Below are 24,243 nucleotides of genomic sequence, written 5' to 3'. Positions count from 1 at the left end.
ATTTGGAAGCAAATTGCCAAGATCCAGCAAAGCTGGTTAGGTAAAGTGAAACCTTTGAATGAAGCATTGTAAATGCCAGGTATAGCAGTCTGAGCAGCAGTGAACTACAGAGGGCTGCTAAGCCAGAGTCCTTCTCAACTTCACTATTTTATATTTTGGGGGAGGGTTGTTTGTTTTGGGGGGAGTGCTTTTTATTTTTAGCTCTTAGAGCACTGTTTGAAATTTGAAGCTAGTCCCCCAAACATAACTTTTTCCCCTAATTTCTTATCATGTCCTGAAAACAATTCATTTCTGTTTTTCTTATTTCCTGAAATGAGCCTTATTATATACAAGCCATGTGTAACAAGTTGTGACCTTGGCTTCTGAGGAAAGGAAGGTTTGAAAACACTACTACTCTGCTTTTGTGGACTTTGGGCTATTCTCTTATTGGATACAACTGAGAGACTTCACTTTCACTTTTCACTTTCATGCATTGGAGAAGGAAATGGCAACCCGCTCCAGTGTTCTTGCCTGGAGAAGCCCAGGGACAGGGAAGCCTGGTGGGCTGCCGTCTATGGGGTCACACAGAGTCGAACACAACTGGAGTGACTTAGCAGCAGCAGCAGCCTGAATCCAAGTATAATTGATAGTACCTAACTCCCTGATACAGGAGGCTTCTCTGGTGGTCCAGCAGTAAAGAATCCGGCTGCAATGAAGGAGACATAAGAGATGTGGGTCCGATTCCTGGGTCAGGAACGAGGAGGAAATGGTAACCCTCTCCAGTAGTATTCTTGCTTGGAGAATAACATGGACAGAGGAGCCTCGTGGGCCCCAGTCCATGGGGTCACAAAGAATCAGACATGACTGAGCACACTAGGTGATACACCCTCCGCTTGCCTCCCATCTAATAACAGCCTGGATCTCTTGATTGCTCTTGCTTTCAGCCACAGAGCAATCCCAGAGTAAAGGCTGAAGAAAGTTATGGGCCTTTTACACTCCTGGAAATTTTATCAATAGAAACCTGAGAAGGAATTTTCTCCAGAAGGAACTCATCAGTATAAAAGATCTCCCTGCAGGGAGGTGACTTTAGTGTCTTTTACCATTTATCTGGCATGTGGTATTTGCTCCTTCTTACAGTAAAAATTCCTCCAGGGGCATGATTTCCAACAGCCCTTACTGGAATTGGTAGATGCTGTCATGTACAATATCAACCTGAGAAGAGCAAGTCTGACACAGAACTGGAGTCCACAAGCAGAGGAGACCCTGGGTCCCTCTGCCATGGTCTCCCTTCGGTCCGTGTGGTGTGGTTTTTCCCATCATAGGCTACATTTCCTGATATGCATTGCTTCATTTGAGTTAACCTCTAACGCCCCCTCCCTTCAGTGACGTTCCATCATTATCCTTAGACTAATGGCTTTTAAGGGCCTCCCAGGTGGCACAGTGGTAAAGAATTTGCCTGCCAAGGCAGGAGATGCCAGAGACATAAGTTTGTTCCCTGGGTCAGGAAGATCCCCTGGAGTAGGAAATGGCAACTCACTCCAATATTTTTGCCTAGACAGTTCCAAGGACAGAGGAACCTGGTGGGCTACAGTCCATGAAGTCTCAAAGGACAAGACTGATCACACACAAGAATGGCTTTTAAACATGATTTCTTAGCATCGGTCTCCAGGTCATCACCCAGATGCCGGGTGCTCCTGAAAACTCCATGATCCCACTTAGGAAAGGTAAGAAGGGAACCAGTATCGTGAGCATACTCTAAGGGCCCAGACACTCTGCTTCGCATGTCTGTTCATTATCTTACATCATCACTATAACTGTATGGTCTGTAAATATTACCACCTTTCTTACAAACGAACCTTGTCTCAGAGATGTCACTTTCCTCTTGCACGTCATCATGTCACATAGGATGTGAAAGACCTAGTGCTTTGTTGTGATTCTTCCCAGATTAGACCAGAACCTTTCAGAGAAATCCCTTGAGGAAACAGGAAAACAGAGAAAAGAACTATTTGGGCTTCCCCCACCCCCACCTCAGAATGGATCTGTCACAGCCGATGATTCAGTTTGTTTTCGCTTCAGATCTATTGTGAAGGATGGGATCAATTGAGATGCAGGGGGAAGAGGGGCAGGGAACTGGGGAGTCCCATTTGAGCTTCTAAGTGCTGGTCGATTCTTCTGACCTGCAATACTATTCTGGGGACCACTATTCAAGTTCCTCTCCTGGGAAATTTAAATACAAAGCTGCTTGTCTGAGCTGAACAACTCTTGGGAGAGAAAGGATGGCTGTAATTTTGTCAGAAGGCCAAATGAATGACCAAGAGGAGACAGAGAAAGCTAGCAGGGCTGGCATACTTGGAGATGACTGGTTAGTCTTAGTTTAATGTAGGCTTGGCTCTATTAGCTGTGAAGTAGAAAGACATATTAAGACACCAGGCAGCAGAGTGGCCCTGTGAAAGTCATGCTGTAAAGTAAAACAGAAGGTTGGTTTTGAATTATTTTTATCATTCCTTGACTCCATAGCCCCCACCACATACATATGAACACACGCATGCATGCTCAGTCACTTTAGTAGTGTCTGACTCTTTGCAACTCTGTGGAGGACTGCAGCTCAACAGGCTCTTCTGCCCATGGAATTCTCCAGGCAAGAAAACTGGAGTGGGTTGCAGCACCTTCCTCCAGGGGATCTTCCTGACCCAGGGGTCACACCACGTCTCTGTCATTTCCCTCATTGGCAGGCAGATTATTTACCATTGAGCCACCAGGGAAGCCCCATGATTCCATATCAACTCTGCCCTATGTAGTAAAAAACATACCTGCAGAACTAGAAAAAGGGCCTGGTTTTTTAGCTTTCAAGAGGTAATAGGGAGGTTGTCAAGTACTGTATAATAAATTCCATTTCCCTGCCTTCTAATTCCTTGGTTGGCACAGGTAACCTTAATTCCATACTATCTCCTGGTCCCCCAGTGATGCTCAGTAAGGCTGAGATGGCAGCAGCTGACCCCAGGCTGTCCCTGCTGCCTGAAGTACAACATACTGCTCTTCTCACTTGCATCAGCATCAAGAGGAATCCTGACCCAAAAGGTAATCTATGGTAGAGAGGAAGAAGATGATACCAAATTTAGCTAGTGCAAACTGAGTTAATTAGTAAAGGCAGGAGAAACTGCACATGAGACCTTGAGAAGAAAAAAGAGGAAAAGACAGAATTATAAATGAGTTTCACCACAAGAGTGAGGATAACCAAGAATGCTGAGTAAATCAAACCTTGGCGGGGTAATGGCAAGTTAAGTCTTTCACTGGGCAAACTCTGTCCTGGCCATCACACATTCACCTATGCTGATCAGATTTAATGAGAAAAATTAACATGCAAATGCAAAAGAGTCATGAGGAGGCAAAGTGGCCCGCATTCCATCTAGGAGAGTATTCTGGGGAAGTGTTTCTTGGAGAAGTTTGAAACAAGATTGCAATAAGGGGTTAACTTGCTCTCCAGAAGAGAGGCAGACCTTCAGTCTCAGAGACCTGTTATTTCTACTATTTCTGGTAGAACTCATGGTAATAATCAGTCCTTTCTATGTCTTGGCTAGCTTCATGCATACTGCAACAACCTCAGGCCCAGAAATCAGTTGTATTGTTTAGTCAATAATTCGTGTCCAACTCTTTTGTGACCCCATGGACAATGGCCCGGCAGGCTCCTCTGTTCATGGGATTTCCCAGGCAAGAATACTGGAGTGGGTTGCCATTTCCTTCTCCAGGGGATCTTCCCAGCCTGGGATCAAACCCGCGTCTCCTGCATTGGCAGGCAGATTCTTTACCGCTGAGCCACCAGGGAAGCCCAGAAGTCAGTCCTAGGAGAATGTGTCCTGCCATGGCCTCTTGTCTTTGCCCTGGAGACTGGGCCATCCTAGAGTAGGGTTGTAAACAAACAGTCAAGGGCTAGAATCGGCCAATGATCATGTGGCCCAGCGGCAGCCTCTAGGTCCATGGGTTGTTTGAAGACCCTCACAAAGAAAGAGACTGGTTGGAGCTGGAAGTGTTAGTGACTTCTCTCAAGTAAAACAACCATCTGAGCCTTTGTTTTGATTGGTCCAGGACCATGAATAAGGGCCTTTTCAGCATCTGAAGTTTTAGACATGGAATTATGATGAGGTCTGTTGTAAATAACAAGGTAAGAACAAGACAACTGATATGATTGCACCAGCTGTGGCCAAGGCTGGCTTCCAACAGATATCACCCAATTCGTATGGAACACCATATGGGTGGTTTTGAATGTACATTTCACTTTTACATTCTCTCTCTCAACCATCAGAATAACTCCATGAAGTAGATACTATTTATTTTATAAATTAGGAATTTCAGATCAGAGAGGTTGAATAAATTGCCCAAAGTCACAGAGCTATCAAATATTAGACTTAAGATTCAAACTCAGGACTCCAAAGTTAATGCTACTATCTCTGTTGTATTTTCTGTTAAAAAAAAAAAAAAAACAGCTACACCCTACCCTTGCAATGCAAGACCCCAAAAGTCCATAATCAGTATCAGTTCAACCTTATAAGTGGAAGCTGGCTAAGAATAAGATGGGAGGGGGGATGGTGCAGGGAGTAGCAGGTAGGAAGAAATAGATACTGCAAGGGACAAGTATTGGCCTCACTGAGCTCTGGGTGTGGCCCCGGGATGACTAGCTGACACTGAGAAATGACTGTGTTGGTTAACTGAGCCTAGAAGCTGGGGAGCAATGTAGTAATTGGAAGCTACTGAAATCTAAGATTCTGGAGAAAATTGCCAATTCCCACAAAAAGAAAGACATTGAGGAGGTTTGACCTAGAAAAGAAGAGGTAGTTCATCAAGAGAGTTGATTGTCTTCCCACAAGAGACCAAGTGAAATTCAGAGACATTCCTAAAGGAAAAAGAACAGAGAATAGGATTGTTATTTTTCCTGAATGGGTCTGTCACAGTTGATGACTCCCAGTTTGTTCTTGAGTTAAGTGTTGACACTCTTGCTAGCATAGAAAGTCTGATCTCCACACCAGTGACGATCAGGAACATAGGGGCCTCCAGGGATAAGGAAACATCAGTGATGGAGCAAATGCCATTCTGCTAGCAATTCACACTACAGCTTGGTTAAGGCTCCAAGGCCTCTCAAGAATTCTAGAAGCAGCTGGGAAAAACTGCAAGCTAAAGCAGCAGCCCTGCTCCATGTAGTATGTTTGTGCAGAACCTCAGCATCTCTTTAAAATCTCCCATGGAGCAAGGAGGAGGACTGAGTTATGACACTCTTATCCATCTCTTAACATTTCACGTGATTGAGATTCTTATAGAGTTCACCACTGGCAACAATCACAGTTCAATAGATCATCTCTACAATATCCCAGGAGGTAGGGTAGGAATTATTTTCTTTGTACAGATGAGAAAACAGACTTAGAAAATTTTCTGCTTCATACTCTTTGTCCCTAATGCAATGTGCTTTCTATGCCACTGTACTGCCAGTGGTGGGAGGAAGCAATGTGTACCTTGGAGTGGGGCTGACCTGGAATGGGTAGCATCTAAACTGTGGCATTAAAATAAAAAAAAAAAAAAAACCACAAAAAAGATCAACTAAAGCCCCAAAGATGCACTCTTTGGGGAACAACTCGCTTTTGTTCTTTCTGCTAGATCCACAGAAGGACCACACTCTACCCCGCCCTTCGCCCTCTCTTCCCATCTTGATTGCGTTTTCTCCTAGAGGTACTGTTATGGGTTGAACTGTGTTTTCTCAAAAGTTACACTTAAGTTCTAACCCCAATACCTCTGCACGTGACCTTATTGGGAAATGTGCATGTGTTGGGCATGTGCTCAATCACTTCACTTGTATCTGACTCTTTGTGACCCTGTGGACTGTAGCCCACCAGGCTCCTCTGTCCTTGGGGGTTCTTCAGACAAGAATACTGGAGTGGGTTGCCATTTCCTACTCCAGGGGATCTTCTTGACTGAGGGGTCAAACATGAGTCTCTTGCACTGCACGCAGATCCTTTACTGCTGAGCCACCAGGGAAGCCCACTGGGAAACAGGGTCTTTAACAAGGAAGTTCAGCTAAAATGAGGTCATTAGAGGAGGCCCTAATCCAGTATGACTGATGTCCCTATAAAAAGGGGAAATTGGACACATGACACACCCAGGGGGAAGACAATGTGAAGACACAAAGGGAGACCACCACCCAAGACTGGAGGACTGAAGTGGTGCACCTAGAAACCAAGAAATACCCAATGCTACCATAAGAAAGGCATGGAATAGTTCATGCCACACAGCCATCAGAAGGAGCAGGCCCTGATGACACCTTGACTCTAGATCTCCGGAACTAAGAGACAATGAACTCTGTTGTTTAGGAGCCCAGTTTGCCATTTGTTGTTATGTAAGACCAGTTGCCTTCTCCTGCCATAGTCCACCTCCTCTCAGCCTCCCCAGCCCCACAACTTTGGATAACTGGGGTCAGATGTCAGACTTCTTGTGTTCTATGAGACTCTGCAGAGTTTTCCATCCTTTGTATTTTACTGCTCTTGGAGCTTTTTCAGCTCTTCATTTAGATCTCTCATACTTCCTCCTGGACTCTTAGGTCTGTTGATTTGCATTTCAAAGTATATTTGCTGCCAACATACTTTGAGCCAGTCCCGGCTATATTCTGGTTGATCCATCCTTCTTAGCGCACTCAGCACAGAGTATTAAGAATCTATATTGCATTTTATTGACCCTTTCACAGAGACAGTGGCTTGCAAACTCGAGCATAGTTCAGAATCACCTAGAGGACTGATTCACTGAAGCATGGACTGTTGTTCCCAACCCCACAGGTCCTGATTCAGCAGGTCTGAAACAAGGTCTCAGAGTTTTCCTTTTTAACAAGTTCCTAGGTGTTGCTGTTTTGAAGACCACAGTTTGAGAATCACAACTCTGAGATAATCATGCTTGCGGGAGCTGGAGGGGTTAGTGATGCCCTAGAGAAGCTGGGATTTTCCAGGCAAGACGGAGGTAGGCTGCTGTCCATGGGGTCGCTAAGAGTCGGATACGACTGAGCATCTTCACTTTCACTTTTCACTTTCATGCACTGGAGAAGGAAATGGCAACCCACTCCAGTGTTCTTGCCTGGAGAATCCCAGGAACGGGGGAGCCTGGTGGGCTGCCGTCTATGGGGTCGCACAGTGTCGGACACGACTGAAGCGACTCAGCAGCAGCAGCAGCAGCAGCAGCAGCAGAGAAGCTGAAGGGAAAGCAAGTCAGGCTGCAGAGCCTCAAACTGGTGGTGAAATCTAGTGCACATTTCAAATTAATCCATGTTTGATGTCTACATTGAAAGTACCAGGACAGATTCTTTGAAACAAGCAGATTTACATCTGGACCCTCACAAAGGGAAATATTTTGCATCTTCCAAGTTAAGCTCAGATGACTAATGGAGCAGTAATTCTTTCACCCTCTCACAACTTTCATTCCAGAGTCCTAAGGGATTGTTCTGTAATTCCCAATACCTGTTTCTTTTCCATCCAAAGAATCATTTTAAGAGTTAAAAAGAGCCACTTGATTCAAACATGCTGAGAAAGCAGTAACTCAATAAGAAGCAGTGAGCACGGAGGTTAAGGGCACAAGCCTTGGAGTCAGACATTCTGAGCTGTGATTTCCACCCTGCAATGTGCAAGCAACATGACCCTGGTCACGTCACTCCGCCTCTCTATCTCTCAGATGAGAATAACAGGACCACTTCCTCTCAGGGAGCTTATAAGAGTTATAATAAACTCATTCAATCACTGGCATTAGTCAACTTTCAATAAAGTTTGGGTATTGCTAGTTTCCTCTGAACATCTTATCATGAATTCCTTTAGCAGATAAATCATCTCTCAATGAGTAGAGCGAAATACAGAGAATTATGTTAGGAGCTAGTGTAGGAGAGCAGAGTATATAAGGAGCACACAGCAGGAGGACACCAGAGGAAGGTCAAAGTGTGGGTGACGCAGGAGACACAGTAAAGGTTAGACTCTGATGTCACAATGTTGCACAATGTGCTTACAAGTGGAAGAGAGGGATCCTCTTATTTATGAATTAGACTAAACAATCCTGGTGCTCATTCATTTATGATTTTCCTTTCTGGAATTGAAGATCAATCTGCATTAACTAAATCCAAAAGTTTTCAGATTTCTTTCCCTCCAAATAACATTTAGATGAGTTAAGTGTAAATGAATATGAAACAGATGGATTAAATTGCCACTTAAGTACACAGGGGGATTAAGAAGTAAATAGAAAAGGCAATTAGCAAAATACATTCTGAGTTCACTGAACCTGAAATACTTGAAAAGGTATTTGCCAGGTGGAACACACCCAAAGTGCAGCTGCAGCTCCCCAGACCCTAAGCCCTCTGTCACCAGTCTCTCAGAGTCCCCACCTGCCACTCGTCTCCCCCTGCCTTCACGAAGAGCCATAGAGACAAGCAGTAAACTTTCATATTCATCATATTCCAATGATTAGTATTCCTTTAATAATGAAACTGCTCTAAAATTTTTCTGCTTTTGAAATTGGCTTTCAAAACTTCCTTATTTTTTTTGCTCCTGTAAAGCACAGAAACAGGAGATCAAGGTGAATAACCATATGGGTTTGAAATCCACTATATTTATTCATGTAATTGGTGGGTATATCCAGGCAGCTGCAATGTGGAATGAATGAATATGCAAGTACCGTGTCCTAACTCAGACAATCAGACACCAAGATGAATGACATCCCCCAAGGACACTATACTTTAGAAAGGGAACAACACACACACACACACACACACACACACACACACACACACACACACACACACACATCTGGGTGAAAAGAATGAGATAGTAGGGGATCACACACAGCTGGACACAACTGAGCAACTGAGCACATGCTCATATAGCCAAAAATGTGGGCTTACAGGAATTTAGCAAGGAGAGTCTAGAGAGCAGCAAACTAAAGTAGAAATTATGAAAGAGCCCAGAATCCTCATCTTGGCTTTACCGCTCACTAGCTGTTTCCCTCCGGCAAGACACTCTGAGCCTCAGTCTCCCCCGCCATGGGTGGTTGGAAGAGATTAATTTCCCAGCATTAGCACCTGTTTCATTTTTTGTAAATGAAATCTTAACATAGAATTTCAGTATGCTTAAAAGGTCAAAACAGACCTTTTCCAGGAGACATTGGTCTCCACTTACCATGTCATCTAAATCAGACAAAACAGATAGAAACCTCTAGAACGGATGCTTAAAGGTGATGTCAAGTCTAAAAATCTGCAGGCCTGCAAAATCACTCGCAGTTGAGGTGAACAAAGACTATGTCTTTGAAGGAGAAGCAGAAAACTGGATAAATACAAAGGACCTCAAGGAAGGAGCACTTCTTTATGGTGCAGGGACCTCCAAGCACCCCAGGACCCAGCAGGGATGAGCTTGTCCACTTTCATGGAACAGAATGAGTAGGAAGAGCACTGGCTCTGAAGTCAGATGGCTGAGTTTAAATCATCATCGTGCTGTGAACAGAGCTGGATGACTACAGACAATCACTTAATTTTTCTGAACCTGATTTCCACATCTTGAAAGTGGGTTAATAATGTCCATCCTCACAGGGTTACTGTAAGTTTTAAGTGAATAAGTGTGTGTGTATATATACACACACACATTTTTTTTAATTGTATGGAAACACAAAAAACCTCGAATAGCCAAAGCAATCTTGAGAAAGAAGAATGGAACTGGAGGAATCAACTTGCCTGACTTCAGGCTCTACTACAAAGCCACAGTCATCAAGACAGTATGGTACTGGCACAAAGACAGACATATAGATCAATGGAACAAAATAGAAAGCCCAGAGATAAATCCACACACATATGGACACCTTATCTTTGACAAAGGAGGCAAGAATATACAATGGAGTAAAGACAATCTCTTTAACAAGTGGTGCTGGGAAAACTGGTCAACCACTTGTAAAAGAATGAAACTAGATCACTTTCTAACACCGTACACAAAAATAAACTCAAAATGGATTAAAGATCTAAATGTAAGATCAGAAACTATAAAACTCCTAGAGGAGAACATAGGCAAAACACTCTCAGACATAAATCACAGCAGGATTCTCTATGATCCACCTCCCAGAATTCTGGAAATAAAAGCAAAAATAAACAAATGGGATCTAATTAAAATTAAAAGCTTCTGTACAACAAAGGAAAATATAAGCAAGGTGAAAAGACAGCCTTCTGAATGGGAGAAAATAATAGCAAATGAAACAACTGACAAACAACTAATCTCAAAAATATACAAGCAACTTCTGCAGCTCAATTCCAGAAAAATTAACGACCCAATCAAAAAATGGGCCAAAGAACTAAATAGACATTTCTCCAAAGAAGACATACGGATGGCTAACAAACACATGAAAAGATGCTCAACATCACTCATTATTAGAGAAATGCAAATCAAAACCACAATGAGGTACCACTTCACACCAGTCAGAATGGCTGCGATCCAAAAATCTGCAAGCAATAAATGCTGGAGAGGGTGTGGAGAAAAGGGAACCCTCCTACACTGTTGGTGGGAATGCAAACTAGTACAGCCACTATGGAGAACAGTGTGGAGATTCCTTAAAAAATTGCAAATAGAACTACCTTATGACCCAGCAATCCCACTTCTGGGCATACACACGGAGGAAACCAGAATTGAAAGAGACACATGTACCCCAATGTTCATCGCAGCCCTGTTTATAATAGCCAGGACATGGAAACAACCTAGATGTCCATCAGCAGATGAATGGATAAGAAAGCTGTGGTACATATACACAATGGAGTATTACTCAGCCGTTAAAAAGAATTCATTTGAATCAGTTCTGATGAGATGGATGAAACTGGAGCCAATTATACAGAGTGAAGTAAGCCAGAAAGAAAAACACCAATACAGTATACTCACACATATATATGGAATTTAGGAAGATGGCAATGACGACCCTGTATGCAAGACAGGAAAAAAGACACAGCTGTGTATAACGGACTTTTGGACTCAGAGGGAGAGGGAGAGGGTGGGACGATTTGGGAGAATGGGAATTCTAACATGTATACTGTCATGTAAGAATTGAATCGCCAGTCCATGTCTGACGTAGGGTGCAGCTTGCTTGGGGCAGGTGCATGGGGATGACCCAGAGAGATGTTGTGGGGAGGGAGGTGGGAGGGGGGTTCATGTTTGGGAACGCATGTAAGAATTTAAGATTTTAAAATTAAAAAAATAAATAAATAAATAAATAAATAAAATTAAAAAAATAAAATAAAATAAAAAAAATAATAATTGTGGTGAAATAAAATTTACCAACTTATCTGTTTTAAGTGTAAGGTTTAGTAGTATTAAGCATATCCATATTGTAGAACAGATCTCCAGAACTTTATCTTGCAAAACTGAAAGTATGTTCATTAAACAACTCCCACCTGCAATCCCTGGGAACTAACGTTCTGTTTTGTGTTTCTCTGGATTTGACCAGAGATTTCATATAAGTGGGAATCATATAGTATATAACTTTTAGTAACAGACTTATTTCAGTTAGCCTAATATTCTCAAGGAGATCAGCCCTGGGATTTCTTTGGAGGGAGTGATGCTGAAACTGAAACTCCAATACTTTGGCCACCTCATGCGAAGAATTGACTCCTCGGAAAAGACTCTGATGCTGGGAGGGATTGAGGGCAGGAGGAGAAGGGACGACAGAGGATGAGATGGCTGGATGGCATCACTGACTCGATGGACACAAGTTTGAGTGAACTCCGGGAGATGGTGATGGACAGGGAGGCCTGGTGTGCTGCGATTCATGGGGTCGCAAAGAGTCGGACACGACTGAGCGACTGAACTGAACTGAACTGAATGTTCTCAAGGTCATCTATATTGTAGGATGCGATAGAAATTTCTTTCCTTTTAGGGGTGAATAACATTCTGTTGTAGACATAAAGCACATTTGGCTATCCATCCATCCGCTGATGGATATTTGGCTCATTTCTATCTCTTGGCTACTGTGAATAGTGCTAAGTTAAGAGTATACAGTTAGGCCTCGAATGGCACAGGTTTGAACTATGATGTTCCACTTTTATACACATTTTTTCAATAGTAAATACTACAGTACTCTTCAATATGTGGTCGATTAAATCTGTGGGTGTGGAACCACAGACACACATGGCCGACTATAAGTTACAAATGCAGTTTCAACTCTGCAGAGTCATGATCTCCAACCCCGGCATGTTCAAGAGTCAACTGTGTTTCAACAAACCTAATTCTCTGTAAATATTGACTTTGTTTTCTGATGTTTTTGTTTTTAAGCAAAAATTAGTATGTCTTGTAATTCATATTTCATCCATTTTGCTGTTCTAGCCACACACATTTCCTATTCTTCTTGTAATCACTAACACTCATTTATTAGCAATAGGTCAGGGTAAAGATATAATGAGTGACTCAACAATAAAATAAATGATCTAAGTTACCCAGCTGAGTTTTGAATCCACAACACTGATATAACTGCACAATGATTCACATGAGTTTAATAGCCATTGTCTTCTATTTCAAAATTGCCTTCTCCTAAATTAAGGCAGGAGTAAGAATCAGGAAGATCATCTTCAATTTTCATTAAAATACTCTTGGATTCCTTACTTGTCCACCTGCTTCCCCCGCCCCCATTTTTCCACCAGAGAAAGTCCAAACAAGCTTGCATGCATCTTGGAACCAGACAGATCCTGTCCCTGAATTTTCTGCATTTCTATTCTGTGTGTTGAAAGAAACATTCCAAAAATGAACCTTCATTTCTTTGATGTGATTTAAATCATCCAGGGTATCTAAAGAACCTAAAATTACCTTCATTTCTTTGATGTGATTTAAAGCATCCAGAGTATCTAAAGAACTATGGATGGAAGTCCATAACGTCATACAGGAGGCAGTGACCAAAACCATCCCAAAGAAAAAGAAATGCAAGAAGACAAAGTGGTTGTCTGAGGAGGCTTTACAAATAGCCAAGAATAGAAGTAAAGCAAAAGGCAAAGGAGAAAGGGAAAAATATACTCTACTGAATGCAGAGTTCCAGAATAGCAAAGACAGATAAGAGGGACTTCTTAAATGAACAATGCAAAGAAATAGAGGAAAACAATAGAAAAGACTGGACATCTCTTCGAGAAATTGGAGATATCAAGGGAACATTTCATGCAAAGCTGGGTACAATAAAGGACAGAAATGGTAAGGATGAAGCAGAAGAGATCAATGAGAGATGGAAAGAAGAACTATACAAAAAAGTTCTTAATGACCTGGATAACCATGATGGTGTGGTCACTCACCTAGAGCCAGACATCTGGAGTGTGAAGTCAAGTGGGCCTTAGGAAGCATTACTACGAAAAGCTAGTGAAGGTGGTGGACTTCCAGCCAAGCTAGGTAAGATTCTAAAAGATGATGTTGTTAAATAGTTGCATGCAATATCCCAGCAAATTTGGAAAACTCAGCAGTGGCCACAGGACTGGAAAATGTCAGTTTTCATTTCAACCCCCCAAAAGGGCAATGCCAAGGAATGTTTGAACTACTGGTACAATTGCATTCATTTTACATACTAGCAAAGTTATGCTCAAAATCCTTCAAGCTAAGCTTCCACAGTACACAAATCAAGAACTTTCAGCTATAAAGCTAGATTTAGAAAAGGGAGAGGAACCAGAGATCAAATTGCCAAGAATCATTGGATCATGGAGAAAGCAAGGGAATTTCAAAAAAACATCCTTTTCTGCTTCATTGACTAGGCTAAAGCCTCTGACTGTGTGTATCACAACAAACTGGAAAATTCTGAAAGAGATGGGAATAGCAGACCACCTTACCTGCTCCTGAAAAACTGATATGCAAGTCAAGAAGCAATATTTAGAACCAGAGATGGGATGACTGTTCAAAATTGGGAAAGTAGTGCGACAAGGTTGTATATTGTCACCCTGCTTATTTAACTTATATGAAGACTGCATCATGTGAAATGCCAGGCTGGCTGAATCACAATCTGGAATAAAGATTGCCAGGATAAATATCAATAACCTCAGATATGCAGATGATACAACCCTAATGACAGAAAGCAAAGAGGAACTAAAGAGCCTCTTGATGAGGGTCAGAGAGGAGAGTGAAAAAGCTGGCTTAAAACTCAACAATCAAAAAACTAAGATCATGGCATCTGGTCACATCACTTCATGGCAAATACAAAGGGAAAAAGTGGAAGCAGTGACAGATTTCATTTTTTGGGGCTCCAAAATCTCTGAGTAGGGTGACTGAGGCCATGAAACTAAAAGACACTTGCTTCTTAGAAGGAAAGCTATAACCAACCTAGATAGCATATTAAAAAGTTTTTTCCAGTATTCATGTACAGATGTGAGAGTTGGACCATAAAGAAGGCTGAGTGCCAAAGAACTCATGCTTTTGAATTGTGGTGCTGAATATTACTTTTGAGAGTCCTTTGGACTGCAAGGAGATCAAACCAGTAAATCCTAAAGGAAATCAACCCTGAATATTCAGTGGAAGGACTGAGGCTGAATTTGAAGCTTCAATACTTTGGCTACCTGATGAGAAGAGTGGACTCACTGGAAAAGACTTAATGTTGGAAAAGACTGAAGGCAAAAGAAGAGGGTGGCAGAGGATGAGATGGGCAGATAGCGTCACCAACTCAAAGGACATGAATTTGATCAAACTCCAGGGGACAGTGGAGGACAGAGGAGCCTGGCATGCTGCAGTCCGTGGGATTGCAAAAGAGTCAGACATGACTTTGTGACTGAACAGCAACAAAAGTATTCCAGATGAAATTCTGCTTCCAATGTAAAAAGCGGTCATCCACTGATGATAATACTGTCAACAGCAACTGAGACATAATTATTTTAGTGATCACCTGTAAGATTATCTGCCTAGCACTCCTTTTTCGCTCTTTTTATCGTAATGCCCTCCTTACCTTGATATGATGAGTTGAAATTTTTCATCACACTTGGAACTTTTCAGCCAATTGCTTCAGATAGTTTGCTGCCCCTCTTCTCCTAAGATTCCAATTTTAAGTGTTTGACCACTGGGAATTATTCCATAATTATTCCGATAATTCCATAATTATTCCGATAATTCCATTATTCCATAGGTCATGGACACTGTGTTCACATTTACAACAGAACATTAAAGTCCTTCTTTGCTGATTTTATCATTTCTATATCTGCTTGTTCTCACTGATTTCTCTCTTGATTATGGGTCCCATTTTCCTGTTTCTTCACCTAATGATTTTTGGCTGGATGCTGGACATAGTGAATGTTACATGGTTAGTGCCTAGATTCTGTTTTCTTTTTTTAAAGAGTGCTACTCTTAGTTTACCAGTGGATCATCAAATCCTTTTGAGGCTTCTTATAAAACTTAGTAAGAATGGGTTTTTAAGTAGGCTCTGGAAATTATTCAAGTTCCTAGCTCCCTGGTAATTCATTATTTTCCCAGATACTCTTTTTTTGCCTGGCCTGTGGGGATTCACTGCAATGTGGACAGGTTAGTACTTATTCAAGGAATTGAAGAAATCCCTATGCAAATGTCTATGCACTTTCTCTGGATATTTTCTTTCTCTTTAGTATCCTGTGCCATAAATTATAGCTACCTTAATCCTGCAAACTCTGATCTCTGAGACTACAAAGCTCAGCAATTCTACCTGGGTTTTTTCTCCCTGTGCAGAGTCCAGAAATTGCCTACAGGTAGGAAGCTGGGTTAATCATATTGCTCACCTTCATTTTCTCTTCTCTAGATTCACAGTCCTCTGCTGTCTATTGTTAAATTTGGGGGAACAGTTGTTTTCAGAATTTTTTATAGTGAGAAGGCTAATCGGGTACCAGTTTTTTTGTCATGGCAAGAAGATAAAAAGTTGATTTTAAAAAGAGATGCAGGGAAGAGAACTGTAAAGATGGCGGAGGAATAGGACGGGAAGACGACTTTCTCCCTCACAAATTCCTCAAAAGAACATTTCAACGCCGAGCAAACGCCACAAAACAACTTCTGTAGGCTGGCAGAGGACATCAGGCAACCAGAAAAGCAGACCATTGTCTTCAAAAACAGGTAGGAAAAAATATAAAAGACGAAAAAGGAGACAAAGGAGGTGGGGAGGGAGCTCCGTCCCGGGAAGGGAAGCCCGCCCCGGGAAGGGAAGCCCGCCCCGGGAAGGGAATTTTAAGAAGAGAGGTTTCCAAACACCAGGAAACACTCTCCCTGCCGAGTCTGTGGCGAGCCTTGGAAACACAGAGGGCAACATAACAGGAAGGAAAAATAGATAAATAATTAAAACCAAGATATTACAAGCCCAACAGTAACTCCCCCAGCGGAAAAGCAGCATAGACGCCTGCATCCGCCATTGGAAAGTGGGGGCAGGGCAGGGACGCGCGGGAGGCGTGGGCTGCAGAGCTTTGTAAGAATCGGGCAGGAACGCCCCACGCGCAACCAGAACGATCTAACTTGGGCTAGCAAACCAGACTGTGGGATAGCTACCGCACGAAAAGCTCGAACATAAGACACCTCCAGGACCGAGCACAGAACAAAGGACAGAACGGAAAAAGCCGGCTGCAGACCATCCCCCGCCGGGGACAGGCAGCCAGAGTCATAAGGACTGGAAAGGGGCAATTGCAGACCCGGAGAGACTTTACTTACCTAACTGCAAGCAGGCTCCTTTGCTAAGACTTCTGGGGGTGCTGGACAGTCACCATCTGCCTCATGGGGGGTGCCAGCGGTCCACCCAGAGAGCTGAGCAGCAGCGGTAGAAAAGGTGACAAGCCGCGGCGATCGCGCTCGCCAAACTCCTGAGCAACTCGGACCTAGGAAGGGCACAAAGCGCAGTCCCAGCCGAATCTGTGCCTCTGAGGGCTGCCTGAGCACCGAACCTGAGCGGCTTGGACCGGGGAAGTGCATGCAGCCTAGGGCCGGCCCCAGACGGTTCCCGGCTGAGCATCATAGAGCCGGAGTGGTTTGTGTGCTGCGAGAAAGGACAGGTCAAGCGGGGCAGAGATACTGTGTGCACACGACAGTGCTATTTGTTTGCAGCATCCCCCCTCCCCACAGCGCGACTGAACTAGTGAACCTAAAAAACCAGCAAACAGAAGAAGTTAAACAGAGGGAACCACCTTGGAAGTGATCCCACACGGCCCACAACATCAGAGAAGGGCCAGGTATATTTTTACTATTTTTAAAATCATTCCTTTTTTTTTCTAACTTTTTTAAAAATTATTAAGTCTTCTATTTCTCCTCTAATTTTTATTTCTATAACCTACTATTACTATTTTAAAAAAAAAAGACTTTTTTTTTTAAGGCAAACACCATATATAGTCTTTGGATGGTTGTTGGTGATTTTTTGTTTTTTGTTTTGTTGTTGTTTTTTATGTTTTTTTTAAAATAATTCTTGTGTGTTTTTTTTCTCTTTTTTTTCTTTCTTCCTTTTTCCTTCTGCTTCTTTTCTTTAATATTGTATTTTTGAAAATCCAACCTCTACTCTAGATTTTTAATCTTTGCTCTTAGGTTTTTGTTGTCAATTTTGTACATTTAAAAACCCAAACTTCACTACCCAAGTTTACCTGAGAGCGAGATCTCTGGCTTGACCACTCTCTCCCCCTTTGGACTCTCCTTTTTCTCCACCAGGTGGCCTCTGTCTCTTTTCTCCCCCATCTCTTCTCTATCCAACTCTGTGAATCTCTGTGTGTTCCAGACGGTGGATAACACCTAAGGAACTGGTTACTGGCAGGATTTGTCTCTCTCCTTCTCATTCCTCTCTCTGATCCTCCTGGTCACCTCTGTCTACTTCCTCCCTCTCCTCTTCCCCGTATAACTCTGTAAATACCTCTGAGCGGTCCAGACTATAGAGCGCACATAAGGAATTGACTACTGGCTAGCTTGCTCTCTCCTCTTTTGATCACACCACATCTCATTCCAGTTACCTCTAACTACCCCCTCCATCTTCTCTTCTCCTTGTAACTCAGTGAACCTCTCTGAGTGTCCCTCAATGTGGAGAAACTTTTCATCTTTAACCTAGATGTTTTATCATCGGTCCTGTATAGATGGAGAAGTCTAGAGGCTACTGTAAAAATAAAACTGAAAACCAGAAGCAGGAGGCTTAAATCCAAAGCCTGAAAACATTAGAGAACTCTTGAATTCAGGGAACATTAAGCAATAGGAACTCATCAAATGCCTTCATACCTACACCGAAACCAAGCTCCACCCAAGGGCCAACAAGTTCCAAAACAAGACATACCACGCAAATTCTCCAGCAACACAGGAACACTTCTCTGAGCTTCAATATACAGGCAGCTCAAAATTATTCCAAAACCTTTGATGTCTCATAACCCATTACTGGTCACTCCACTGCACTCCAGAGAGAAGAAACCCAGCTCCACCCACCAGAACTCCAACACAAGCCTCCCTAACCAGGAAACCTTGACAAGCCACTGATAGAACCCCACCCACAGTGAGGAAGCTCCATAATAAAGAGAACTCCACAAATTACCAGAATATAAAAAGGCCACCCCAAATGCAGCAATATAACCAAGATGAAGAGACAGAGGAATACTCAGCAGATAAAGGAACAGGAGAAATGCCCACCAAACCAAACAAAAGAGGAAGAGATAGGGAATCTACCTGAGAAGGAATTCCGAATATTGATAGTGAAAATGATCCAAAATCTTGAAATCAAAATGGAATCACAGATCAATAGCCTAGAGACAAGGATTGAGAAGATGCAAGAAAGGTTTAACAAGGACCTAGAAGAAATAAAAAAGAGTCAAAATATAATGAATAACGCAATAAATGAGATCAGAAACACTCTGGAGGCAACAAATAGCAGAATAACGGAGGCAGAAGATAGGATTAGTGAAATAGAAGATAGAATGGTAGAAATAAATGAACCAGAGAGGAAACAAGAAAAACAAATTAAAAGAAATGAGGACAATCTCAGAGACCTCCAGGACAATATGAAATGCTCCAACATTCGAATTATAGGAGTCCCAGAAGAAGAAGACAGAAAGAAAGATCATGAGAAAATCCTTGAGGAGATAATAGTTGAAAACTTCCCTAAAATGGGGAAGGAAATAGCCACCCAAGTCCAAGAAACACAGAGAGTTCCAAATAGGATAAACCCAAGGTGAAACACCCCAAGACACGTATTAATCAAATTAACAAAGACCAAACACAAAGAACAAATATTAAAAGCAGCAAGGGAAAAACAACAAATAACACACAAGGGGATTCCCATAAGGATAACAGCTGATCTTTCAATAGAAACTCTTCAGGCCAGGAGGGAATGGCAAGACATACTTAAAGTGATGAAAGACAATAACCTACAGCCCAGATTACTGTACCCAGCAAGGATCTCCTTCAAATACGAAGGAGAAACCAAAAGCTTTACAGACAAGCAAAAGCTGAGAGAATTCAGCACCACCAAACCAGCTCTCCAACAAATTCTAAAGGATATTCTCTAGACAGGAAACACAAAAAGGGTGTATAAACCCGAACCCAAAACAATAAAGTAAATGGTAACGGGATCATACTTATCAATAATTACCTTAAACGTAAATGGGTTGAACGCCCCAACCAAAAGGCAAAGACTGGCCGAATGGATACAAAAACAAGACCCCTCTATATGCTGCTTACAAGAGACCCACCTCAAAACAAGGGACACATACAGACTGAAAGTGAAGGGCTGGAAAAAGATATACCACGCAAATAGAGACCAAAAGAAAGCAGGAGTGGCAATACTCATATCCGACAAAATAGACTTTAAAACAAAGGCTGTGAAAAGAGACAAAGAAGAACACTACATAATGATCAAAGGATCAATCCAAGAAGAAGATATAACAATTATAAATATATATGCACCCAATATAGGAGCACCGCAATATGTAAGACAAATGCTAACAAGTATGAAAGGGGAAATCAAGAATAACACAATAATAGTGGGAGACTTTAATACCCCACTCACACCTATGGACAGATCAACTAAACAGAAAATTAACAAAGAAACGCAAACTTAAAATGATACATTAGATCAGTTAGACCTAATTGATATCTATAGGACATTTCACCCCAAAACAATGAATTTCACCTTTTTTTCAAGTGCTCATGGAACCTTCTCCAGGATAGATCACATCCTGGGCCATAAATCTAAACTTGATAAATTCAAAAAAATCGAAATCATTCCAAGCATCTTTTCAGACCATAATGCATTAAGATTAGATCTCAATTACAGGAGAAAAACTATTAAAAATTCCAACATATGGAGGTTGAACAACACACTTCTGAATAACCAACAAATCACAGAAGAAATCAAAAAAGAAATCAAAATATGCATAGAAACTAATGAAAATGAAAACACAACAACCCAAAACCTGTGGGACACTATAAAAGCAGTGCTAAGAGGAAAGTTCATAGCAATACAGGCACACCTCAAGAAACAAGAAAAAAGTCAAATAAATAACCTAACTCTACAACTAAAGCAACTAGAAAAGGAAGAATTGGAGAACCCCAGAGTTAGTAGAAGGAAAGAAATCTTAAAAATTAGGGCAGAAATAAATGCAAAAGAAACAAAAGAGACCATAGCAAAAATCAACAAGGCCAAAAGCTGGTTCTTTGAAAGGATAAATAAAATGGACAAACCATTAGCCAGACTCATCAAGAAGCAAAGAGAGAAAAATCAAATCAATAAAATTAGAAATGAAAATGGAGAGATCACAACAGACAACACAGAAATACAAAGGATCATAAGAGACTACTATCAGCAGTTGTATGCCAATAAAATGGACAACGTGGAAGAAATGGACAAATTCTTAGAAAAGTACAATTTTCCAAAACTGAACCAGGAAGAAATAGAAAATCTTAACAGACCCATCACAAGCACGGAAATTGAAACTGTAATCAGAAATCTTCCAGCAAACAAAAGCCCAGGTCCAGACGGCTTCACAGCTGAATTCTACCAAAAATTTAGAGAAGAGCTAACACCTATCCTCCTCAAACTCTTCCAGAAAATTGCAGAGGAAGGTAAACTTCCAAACTCATTCTATGAGGCCACCATCACCCTAATACCAAAACCTGACAAAGATGTCACAAAAAAAGAAAACTACAGGCCAATATCACTGATGAACATAGATGCAAAAATCCTCAACAAAATTCTAGCAATCAGAATCCAACAACACATTAAAAAGATCATACACCATGACCAAGTGGGCTTTATCCCAGGGATGCAAGGATTCTTCAATATCTGCAAATCAATCAATGTAATTCACCACATTAACAAATTGAAAAATAAAAACCATATGATTATCTCAATAGATGCAGAGAAGGCCTTTGACAAAATTCAACATCCATTCATGATAAAAACTCTCCAGAAAGCAGGAATAGAAGGAACATACCTCAACATAATAAAAGCTATATATGACAAACCCACAGCAAACATTATCCTCAATGGTGAAAAATTGAAAGCATTTCCCCTAAAGTCAGGAACAAGACAAGGGTGTCCGCTTTCACCGCTACTATTCAACATAGTTCTGGAAGTTTTGGCCACAGCAATCAGAGCAGAAAAAGAAAGAAAAGGAATCCAAATTGGAAAAGAAGAAGTAAAACTCTCACTGTTTGCAGATAACATGGTCCTCTACATGGAAAACCCTAAAGACTCCACCAGAAAATTACTAGAGCTCATCAATGAATATAGTAAAGTTGCAGGATATAAAATCAACACACAGAAATCCCTTGCATTCCTATACACTAATAATGAGAAAGTAGAAAAAGAAATTAAGGAAACAATTCCATTCACCATTGCAACGAAAAGAATAAAATACTTAGGAATATATCTACCTAGAGAAACTAAAGACCTATATATAGAAAACTATAAAACACTGATGAAAGAAATCAAAGAGGACACTAATAGATGGAGAAATATACCATGTTCATGGATCAGAAGAATCAATATAGTGAAAATGAGTATACTACCCAAAGCAATTTACAAATTCAACGCAATCCCTATCAAGCTACCAGCCATATTTTTCACAGAACTAGAACAAATAATTTCAAGATTTGTATGGAAATACAAAAAACCTCGAATTGCCAAAGCAATCTTGAGAAAGAAGAATGGAACTGGAGGAATCAACTTGCCTGACTTCAGGCTCTACTACAAAGCCACAGTCATCAAAACAGTATGGTACTGGCACAAAGACAGACATATAGATCAATGGAACAAAATAGAAAGCCCAGAGATAAATTCACACACATATGGACACCTTATCTTTGACAAAGGAGGCAAGAATATTCAATGGAGTAAAGACAATCTCTTTAACAAGTGGTGCTGGGAAAACTGGTCAACCACTTGTAAAAGAATGAAACTATATCACTTTCTAACACCCCACACAAAAATAAACTCAAAATGGATTAAAGATCTAAACATAAGACCAGAAACTATAAAACTCCTAGAGGAGAACATAGGCAAAACACTCTCAGACATAAATCACAGCAGGATCCTCTATGATCCACCTCCCAGAATTCTGGAAATAAAAGCAAAAATAAACAAATGGGATCTAATTAAAATTAAAAGCTTCTGCACAACAAAGGAAAATATAAGCAAGGTGAAAAGACAGCCTTCTGAATGGGAGAAAATAATAGCAAATGAAGCAACTGACAAACAACTAATCTCAAAAATATACAAGCAACTTCTGCAGCTCAATTCCAGAAAAATAAACGACCCAATCAAAAAATGGGCCAAAGAACTAAATAGACATTTCTCCAAAGAAGACATACAGATGGCTAACAAACACATGAAAAGATGCTCAACATCACTCATTATCAGAGAAATGCAAATCAAAACCACAATGAGGTACCACTTTACACCAGTCAGAATGGCTGCGATCCAAAAATCTGCAAGCAATAAATGCTGGAGAGGGTGTGGAGAAAAGGGAACCCTCCTACACTGTTGGTGGGAATGCAAACTAGTACAGCCACTATGGAGAACAGTGTGGAGATTCCTTAAAAAATTGCAAATAGAACTACCTTATGACCCAGCAATCCCACTTCTGGGCATACACACCGAGGAAACCAGAATTGAAAGAGACACATGTACCCCAATGTTCATCGCAGCACTGTTTATAAGAGCCAGGACATGGAAACAACCTAGATGTCCATCAGCAGATGAATGGATAAGAAAGCTGTGGTACATATACACAATGGAGTATTACTCAGCTGTTAAAAAGAATTCATTTGAATCAGTTCTGATGAGATGGATGAAACTGGAGCCGATTATACAGAGTGAAGTAAGCCAGAAAGAAAAACACCAATACAGTATACTAACACATATATATGGAATTTAGAAAGATGGCAATGACGACCCTGTATGCAAGACAGGAAAAAAGACACAGCTGTGTATAACGGACTTTTGGACTCAGAGGGAGAGGGAGAGGGTGGGATGATTTGGGAAAATGGCATTCTAACATGTATACTATCATGTAAGAATCGAACCGCCAGTCTATGTCTGACGCAGGATACAGCATGCTTAGGGCTGGTGCATGGGGATGACCCACAGAGATGTTTTGGGGAGGGAGGTGGGAGGGGGGTTCATGTTTGGGAACACATGTAAGAATTAAAGATTTTAAAATTAAAAAAATAAAAAACTAAAAAAAAAAAAGAGAGATGCAATTTTTGAGATCCTGTTATGGACCATTGGTTTCACATACATTATCTCTATTCTTTACAATCATTTCTGAAAGGTTGTTAGTTTATTTTCACTTTATGGACAAAAGATCAGAGGTTCTAAGAGGTAATGTCATTTGCCTAAGATTGTATAGCCAATAAATGAGCTCTGATTCCAAAGACAATTAAAGCAATTGGTATATCATTCCATTTTTATTTCTACAGCTACACTAGTTTTATTATTCTATTTTTCTTTCTTCTAGAATCCTTATCCATTGATATTTCAAGATGATGCCTTCTTAAATGGAGAAAAAACACAATCCTGCAGTTATGTCAAAGGACAAACAAATTTGTCAAGAACAAATTTCCTACAGTTTAAATTTTATTCAAGTGTTTTAAAACATTACTTTTATTTTAAAACCAATATATAATATATGTTTATATATATCATATATTTATATGCATGTAATGAATATTATAGAATAGAATGGACAGTCAACGTGAATATTTAAGATATTGTTAAAGACTTTAGAGGACTCTGGTTTTTCTCCAGGAGGTCGCTTTGGATTATTTACCCAGAATCCCAGAAGTATAAAAGTGAAGGAAAAAAAAAAAAGTG

The sequence above is a fragment of the Capra hircus genome, chromosome 11 (assembly GCF_001704415.2).
Source record: "Capra hircus breed San Clemente chromosome 11, ASM170441v1, whole genome shotgun sequence".
NCBI classification, from domain to species: domain Eukaryota; kingdom Metazoa; phylum Chordata; class Mammalia; order Artiodactyla; family Bovidae; genus Capra; species Capra hircus.
The sequence above is the reverse complement of the archived record's forward strand: the minus strand, read 5'-3'. Positions refer to the sequence as shown.